Source organism: Mastomys coucha, unplaced genomic scaffold, assembly GCF_008632895.1.
Source record: "Mastomys coucha isolate ucsf_1 unplaced genomic scaffold, UCSF_Mcou_1 pScaffold7, whole genome shotgun sequence".
NCBI classification, from domain to species: Eukaryota; Metazoa; Chordata; class Mammalia; order Rodentia; family Muridae; genus Mastomys; species Mastomys coucha.
In genome coordinates, this window is record NW_022196913.1 from 58,048,323 (window position 1) to 58,057,177 (window position 8,855).

The following is an 8,855-nucleotide window of genomic DNA, read 5'->3' on the forward strand; positions in this document are numbered from 1 at the left end:
TGTGTGTGTGTGTGTGTGTGTGTGTGTGTGTGTGTCTGTCTGTCTGTCTGTCTGTCTGTCTGTCTGTGAGGCAGCCCTGCCTCTGCTTATTTTTCCTCTCAAAGTCCCATGGGGAGAATATATGTTTTAGCAAAGGCGTTCTTACCAGCAATGACTTCAAACACTAGCTGCTACCAATTAGGTAGTATAACAGATTCAATGTCAGGATCGTGTGTGAGTTGGGAGGAGAAAGATGCTGAGAGGGCATGAAGCCCGGAGAAGAAAGCACGGAGGAGCTGGCATGCTTTGACTATACACACCAAAGCCAAATAAACCAGGCCAGACGTGGCAATGCAGGCTATGATGAAAAGCCAGAGTTCTGGAACAAGGCGAACCTAGGTCTTATTTCTTGTTCACAGCTTTTAGAAGTTTCTCCATCTCCCTAGCACTTAGTTAGGTTTTCTGGAAATTATGAATTCTAGGAACCATGCAAGATTGCTGTCCTTTGAAAAAAAAAAAATCCTACCAAGCTGGGCGGTGGTGGTGCACACATTTAATCCCAGTACTTGGGAGGCAGAAGCAGGTGGATTTCTGAGTTTGAGGCCAGCCTGATCTACAGAGTGAGTTCCAGGACAGCCAGGGCTATACAGAGAAGCCCTGTCTCAAAAAAACCAAAAACAATCAAAACAAAACGAAAATCCCAATAGATGATAAGTACTGAAGGAGGTTTGCAGAAAGCAGGCGTTTAAAGTGAGCACCCTGCTCTCAGCCATTGTGCAGCTGCTGTCTAGTACCACCTGGCTTCTTGGTGTCCACAGTGTTAGATGTTAAGTAGGGGTTTGGGACATGAAGATGGAATAGATGGTCTGCTGCTATACCAGAATACCCAACACTGGGTCATTGATAACAAACACAGATGCATTCTAGTCCCTGAGGCCGGAGGTCTAAGAGCAGGTTGCTGGCCCCTGGCCAGGGCTTCCTGCAGCATCATAGGATAACAGACAAGAGAGTGACTGATGTAAAGAGAAGGATCAAACCCAACCTCACATGCTACATGCCTCTCCTCCTGTTGCTCTCTCTGCTCCCTCCGACTGTTGTGGGTACCTTAGCCCAAGCTTTATCTATCTCTGTACCTGAAGGCTACCTATCCTCTCCGTATCTCTATGTCACCCCCCACATCACATCATTACTGCCTACTGGAGGGTGAGGACGTGTCCACATGTCCTCCAGGCTCTGACCTTTAAGGCAAAGCTGTCATTCATTTCCCAAACACGATCAGGTCAAGAATGAACAGGAAGCAGATGTGGACCCCGGTAGTGAACCACGACTGAATCCTGTAGGCACATATTTTTTGCAACCTACTTTTAATAAGGGTTCAACCACTCTTCTAGCTCACCACCGAGCAGAGGTAGTGGAACAGAAAAGTTATTAGGATATGGGAGGGGGGTGGACCTGTTCAGGAATAGTTTTTTGGGGGATGAGCTCAATCTTCCTGGACAGCAGTTCAGTCCCATAGCAAACATCAAACACAACAGCTGCAGACCAGTCCTCTAGGCAGGCAGACACCAGACATGAACCAGCAGCTACAGTCCAGTCATTTCAGCAAGCAGACACCAGGCAGCTGTAGTTCAATCCTGAAGAAACCTCCAGGCTTGCCTGGGCCTCACCAACTGGCCTAACGTGAGGCTGCCGCAGGAACCTCACAAGCAGTTCTTGGGTGAGTTTTTCCCAATGGCGGCATTACCACAAGTTGAGCTCAACAACACGATGAAAGGTGAACTAAAACCTGCATGTCTTTAGCAAAGAATAGCGAAGCTGAGCAAACCAAGCCGATGCTCAGTGCTCGTCTCCCACTGTCTGTGGGGTCATATTTATATTCCTACATCAAGCATCCTTTCACCTGTGTCTGCTTCAGGAAAACGTTCTTTCACGTGTCTACTTTAGCAAGACATCCTTTCACCTATGTGCCCCAGCAAACCATCACTCTGCATAACTAACTTTCTTTTGAGAACTAGAAGTTTCCACTTCAGGATCTTCCTAGTTTGGCGGCTTCTATCTGATGGGGAAATAGGAAGGGGTAAATGGATAAATTTATTCTGGGGTGCATCAAGCTCTGTAAGTGCTAAAATAAGGAGATGCAGAGGATGGCATATGAACAAGAGGACATTAACTTAGGAAGGGCGGGTGGTCAGTGAATACTGCCAAAGTGTTTATGGAATAAATAAATAGATGTGTAAAATATCCCCTCTCTCCAAATACGATTACACCATGTAATCATGTGATCGGGACTGGATATACAACTCAGTAGAGTGCTGGCCTAGCATTTGGAAAGCACTGGTTTGGGACTCCAGCACTGCATAAGCTGTTCATGGTTACTCTCAACTGTAATTCCAACACAGGAGGATGCAGGGGAATCGGGATCATGGTCCTGCTTTGTAACACAGAAGGTGGAGGCTAGTCTAGGACCCACATTTCAAGAGTAAACGAATAAAAACAACAGATAGACTGTGCTTGGTGTGAGGTGGAGAGCAATTTCCAGCTCCCGAGATGGGCTGTGGGGACTCTGCTGTGGACTGAAGACGTTCTCTAAAACTCCGCGCTAGAATTTGGTCCCAAGTAACGGTGTTGACAGGAAGGTGACCTCTAAACAGTGATTAGGTCTTCAAGAGGGAGCAGGATGATTCTAGCCATTGAGAGCAGACTCCGATAAGCCAAGCGTTTGCTGATGCTAAGCCTCATGTGTGTGGGCTAACTTGCTCTTCTGCTGGTTTTCACGTTGTGGCTCTGCTCAAGGCCGGCCCCAAAAACCAAACCAAGACTGGCACGGTCCCCACAGATTCTCAACCTCGCGATCCAGGAACTAAAAAGACCTTCTATTTTCTCTAAACCTGGTCTCAACAGTTTGTCATAGCAGCGGAAAACGAACTGAAACAGTCTTGGGTCCATGTTCAGGAAGTTAGACACAAGGTCTGTCTTGACCTCGATGTGAATCAGGAACTCTGCAGTTGTGCAGGCTGTCTGGGACTGGAGAATTGCAGGGAGTGGTTTGAATCCCAGCAACATTTGTTGTTTAATTGACACTGGGATTCTGAACTCTCCCCTTATACTATAAAAATCTAATGAAGCTAAGACCTTTTTTTCCCTTTTTTTCTTTTTGTTAAAGGATAAAGTAAAATGAAATACATCAGAGTGTGAAGGCAAGCAATTTACTAAAACAGGAGAAGACACATTCATAATATTGTATGTACTTTTAAACAATTTATTAAATAGTGAAAGTAAGCAGCAGAACTCACAGCTAGAGTGAGCTGAAATGTGCTCCCCAGAACTTGGAAGGAAGAAGAGAGCCACGCGGCAAAGATGGGCCATCTCTGGGAAACAAGCCTCGCGGAGCCGTGTCAAGAATGAGGATGTTAATCAATAATTACACTTCTGGTAGGGATTCAGGAAGAAACGAGAAATGTGCCTGTGGAAAGTGGAGAAAAGAGAATTATTTTCATGAAGCGATTGCATCTTATGCTTCTTTGGAAACAGCCTCTAAGGATGGGCTGCAGCTATTGCTTAGCCAAGTGTGAAGTGCTTTCTGTTTTACTTTATCTTGTAAATGAGAGAAAACGATGAAAAAGAGAGAGAAAGAGAGAAAAGTGGGGGGAAGAATTGTCATGCCAAAAATTAAAAAAAAATAAAAATTAAAAAAAAGAAAATGGAACAAGGGACAATGGCTTGGGATATTAGTGCGTGTAGAGGCTAAATGATGCTATCCAGACATGTGAAATCAGTTTTTGCTGACAGAGAAAGACAAGGGGGCCGCTAACCCTTCTCTAGTTTGTGCTTCAAGAGCTCAGAAGTCAGGCACACAGAGAAGTGCTTTAAAGGCCAGTGGGGCACCCTCGTGTCTGACAAAGCGAATCTCCTGAAGGGCAGCGAGAGCCGCAGGGTTCTTCAGATGAACAGCACCAGCAGGCAGAGAATGGGATGACAGAAGGCTGTTAGAGCCAGGACTCCACTGGAGGAGGACGCACCTGAAGGGCCTGATCCCATCTGCAGACTGCAAGGGCGGAGGGCGCGGCCACGAAGTGGGGGTTCGTGGCCGCTTGCGCTTTGCGATTCTCTTCCGGTTTCTTTCCTTTAGTGGAGCAGGAATGTCTGAACCCGCTACCCACCCTGGCCTTCTCATTGCATTTGCAAAGCAGGTAACTTGGTTTCTACTCCACAGGTCGGAGATGGAGGGGAGTTTTGCTGCATCCCAGGTGGACCAAGGTCTCCCCTATTCCTGTTTCAGATGCTGGAACCTTTTGAACGAAAGTCGGTTTTCTACTTGGAGCTACGGTGGTGACTAAGGCTATTGGGCCGGATGAATCCGGTGGGATGGGGGCGGGGGATGGGAGGAGTAGGGAGAATCTTTGAAAGTCTGGACTAATGAGGACAAAGTACTTCTAATGCTTCTGTTAGTTGTATGTTCAGAATGGAAGGGAATACTAAATTTCAGATAGCAGTTTGTGAAAATATTGCTGTAATTTTTTTCCCCCCACAACCAGCTCCGTATACCTCCAGCGTATACTGAGGTACCCCATAAACCTCCAGCGTACTTGACTCGGAGGCTATGCATGAGACTCTGGCTTTGACTCCTAGATCCCCAGCCCCCTCCCAAGAAAAAGAATGTCTATGAGGAGGGGGCAGTTCCCCAGAGGTACCAGGCTCTGTGTTCCTCTCCCCGGCCTTGTCCTTATCCTCAGACAGTTTTCCTTGTAACGTAAAATACTCGCCACAAGTCCATATGACTCATGGTCGCCTTCCAGGTTGGAAGAAAAAAAGGAAGGCCAGAGGGTGGCAGGCTGGAAGGGACTCCTGTGAACTGCTTTGCTCTTTTGTCAGGTGTGAAATCTTCTCTGGGCTCCCAGCATGGTCTCCTTGGCCTCATAATCACCAGGATTCCTGGCAAAGGGTTCAGATCAGCTCGGTAATAATTGATCTTCCCTGTCCCTTCCCCCTACTCTTCCCGTCTCCTCCCCTTCCTTCTCCTCTCTTCCCCTCTGTTCTATTCAGCTAAAACTTGTGCCCAGGGCCCAATGCATGCTAAGCACATGCTAAGCACATGCTAAGCACATGCTTTATCAGTGATCTACACTCCCAGCCTCAACCAAATCAAACTAGATACACAAGAATTCTTTCGTAGTATAGCTATTTCTCAACCAATATTTACGATCCACTTATACTGGAAGATATGGTAGTGTTTTCTCTAAAATTTTAAATCCTGCTTCCCCAGGAATCGCAGAGGTGGCTCTGAATGTGGCTAATTCTCGTCAGTTTGCTGGAGGCATTTCTGCCTTGAGAGCCAGAAGCCTCCGTGTCCAGGGGGCCCTCTCATACCCTAGAAAACCAAAGCAGCTTGACCACACACCAATAAAACCCGAGGGCCTGGCAATAGAGTTTTTGTATCATTTTAATGTTTTATAATTATTTCTTGATTTTTGGCTCTTGGGATCCTGCAGACGGCAGACAGTGGTAGTCATTTGTCCTCTCCTGGTTTTAGATCATTCATGGTTTACCCTCTGGGGAGGGGTATAATGGTACTCAAAATCCGTGCTCTGCTAATAAGCTGGACAGGAGATGGCTACTGGAGGCAGTTAGCTGAGGATGCCACCGACTAGAACTTTCTGTCCTGAAGACCTGTGCACACGACTCTGTGAGACTGCCACTGACTCTGGGTCAATCAGCCTTTTGCTTCTAAGGCCCCCGTGTGGCCTCTCAACCTTGTGTTTACCGGAGAAGCCATTTCAATAACGAAAGGTACTCTATAACTGGAGAGGGGAGATCGACCCCTTTCTTCATATATGTTAACTCAGTTTCTTTGCTTTCTGGCACGATGCTCAGGCTGGCTTTGAACCCTCCTACTCTGGAATTCTGAGTGCTGTGCTTTTACATACAGCATGTGCTATGGCTTCTGGCTTAACTGTGATCTTAGTAAGCCCATTGTTCTTGCTGGATCATGTCTGTTTAAGCGTGGTGAGACAAGTAGACCTCTATGGTCATTCCAGACACTGGGTTTTATGGTCAAATTGTGTCCAGTGATGGAGTGATCTCATCTGAGTGTAGAGATCTTCAGCATGAAGGGCTCTTAGTTTCGCTAGGAGAGAGGGCACCAAGGCTATAGCAGCCCCTTTCTCTTGCACCTCCTGTCCCAGGGGGGAAAATCTCACACCCAAGCAGTGTCGATGCTGCTGCCTGACTCTCAGCTCCCAAAGAGCAGAACTCCAGATGGTGCATGTTTATCTGTGGTTCGAACCCAATTAGGACAAATTATCATTTCTTTGGTTTGATTCGTCTCCTGGGCATCCTTACGAAGTCAATGAAACCACACGAGTTCGAGTCATTTCAGCGTTTCCATCAGCAGCTTTTATGGTTAGATTTAGAAACTGGTTGTAAAAAACTGGCTTCAGACCCTAACTAGGCAATACCAGGCAATTTTGTTCTTTCCTGTCCAAAACTGAGAAGGAATTCCCCCCTAGGCAGTGGAAAGAGAAAGAGTAAGATGCCGAACGTCTGGCCCTTTTTTTTTTTTTTTTTTTAAAAAGTCTGTCTCTTCTAAATGAGTGTATATTCATTTGAGGGCTTTGAGATGAATAAAGGAATAGACAGAATAAGAACAGAGCCTACGTCAGCTGGGCTTTCAGCCTTTCCCGCCCTGTTGTTCTGCTCCTGTGTGTTTGTGGTGCCATTGATGGATCCCAGGGCCTTTCACATGTGGGGCAAGCACCGTCCCTTCGAGCCACCCCCTCCCCAGCCCAGACTACTGTGGTTTTGAGTCTGGAGGAGAATTAAGGATTATGGAGTGAATTCAAATGCTGAGAAGAGCCGTCTTGGGTAACTGTTCTATCAGAGACCTGGTCATTGAAGAGGACCTTCTGCCCAGTAAGGTGAGCCCTCGTGGTCTTCTTAGAGACAAACTGCTCCCATCTGAAGGCTCCGCTTGCTTGACATGGCACCTTGCGGAAGCACCGCATGGCATGCCACCTGTTTGTACAAAGATGGCTGCCCCAAACTCCCTTCACTAATTGCATACAGCCATCCCTTCAGCAGCTCTTTTTCTTGTCACTGGATCATGGTGAAGGAATGGGCTGTGTCCCCAGGAGGGATATGTCTGTGTCTACACTCCCTCAAGTTCCTGGGCAACAGGAGGCCACCAAGTTCATGCCTTTGGACTCACTCCCCTCCCAGGATGTACTTCAAGGGAAATGAAGAGCCCTGTAAGTGTCAAGTTGCTACTTGATCTTCCTCCTGAGAGCCCCTTCTTTACCAGCGATGACCGCATCATCATAAACACTCAGGAGAGACATGATGTAAAAATGAAATTACTGAAAACAGTTTTTTTGGACTAACACTTAGCTTTATATAAACTCACAGACAATCCTATGAGGCACTCAGGCAGATTATGGGTTTGAGCAAAGCTGGAAAATTGCTGCCATTATATTGTTATTATTAACACCTTGTAATTAGCCCTAAGGAATCTCCAAGTTCTCTTTCTTGATTTGGCTTTAATGAAGGAAAATTGCTACCTTGGCAAGTTGGATGGCGCCCGTTCTGATTAACCTTAAGTATATAGGACTATTATTTTGAAAATGTTTGCTGTCATGTGAATATTAACATTACATGCAGCTGAGAAAGGATTGGGGGTGGGGTGGGGACGGGAGGCCCACTCTCTCTCTCTCTTTCTCTCTCTCTCTCTATCCCTCTCTCTCTCTCTCTGTTTCCCTCCCTCTCTCTCTCTCCCTCTCTTTCTCTCTCTCCTCTTTCAAACCCACCCAAGGGAGATGAATCACAGGCTTTCTTCAGCTGTGGCTCTTGCTTGGAAGATGGAGAATGAAGAAAGCCCCGTGAAGGCCGTGGCTGTGGCGCTTACACCCTTGACAGGTTCTGGTGGCAAGATGGTTGGCTGCCAGCTTCTTGCCCCATGACTGCACAGGAAGATGGAGATTTGATCAATGCATTGAGAGTGGTGTCCACCCTTCCTCCCCGTACCAAGAACGGGGCTGAGATCCCAGGAGAGTTAGCTAACATCTAGTACAATAGAGAATCTGTATTTGCACGTCCCAGAATACTTGAGAGAGCAGGCGCTGTGTCTCCAATAAGGATCTCTTTACACATCCTTTAACTTCCTTCCCACAGCCAGGCGCCTTGTTCATTACCTTCTCTGGGAAGACCATCTATTAAAGAGAACTCGTTTGATCTTATCTATAATTAATTTGTATTTTGATAATATAGAGGAGGATTTTTTTTTTTATGTGTGATGATTTACCTGTTCATTATTTTTCTCTTTTGAACTCTTGTGACCGCTTAATAAGTCAAGCCCTCGCATGGGGACTGGCGCTTCTCCCCCACCCACCTTGCAGGAAGGAGAAGGTGTTGCCTCTCTCAGGAGACAAATTGCTTTAAATAATGAGTTTGTCCAAAATTAGTCATACATAATTGAAAACTTCTATAGATGAATACCAAGTAACCGGAGACGATCAGTTTACATAGGTGCTTGAAGCCTGTGTTGCCTGTAGTTGTTGTGTCAAAGCTTTACACCCGACCTTGGCAGTCACTGTTTTCTTTCCTTTGTGTGTTTCCTTTACCCTGGTTCTCCATGCGCTGATGAAAAACTTTAGAATGAGCCAACAACAGCAAAAAACACAAAGTCAATATAACCATGGTAAAACTAACCCGAAAGAGCAGGCTTCCCCTGCCCCCTCTCCCCCGCCACCTCCGTGGAGCCGGAAGGGGAGGGATCTTGGAACGAGGCACTTCCTGAGTCCCAGACCTCACTGAGTCACAATGGCCAGCACTGCCCATGTTCCTAAAAGCCTAAATCCCTATCCCATTTGACATTTTATACACCT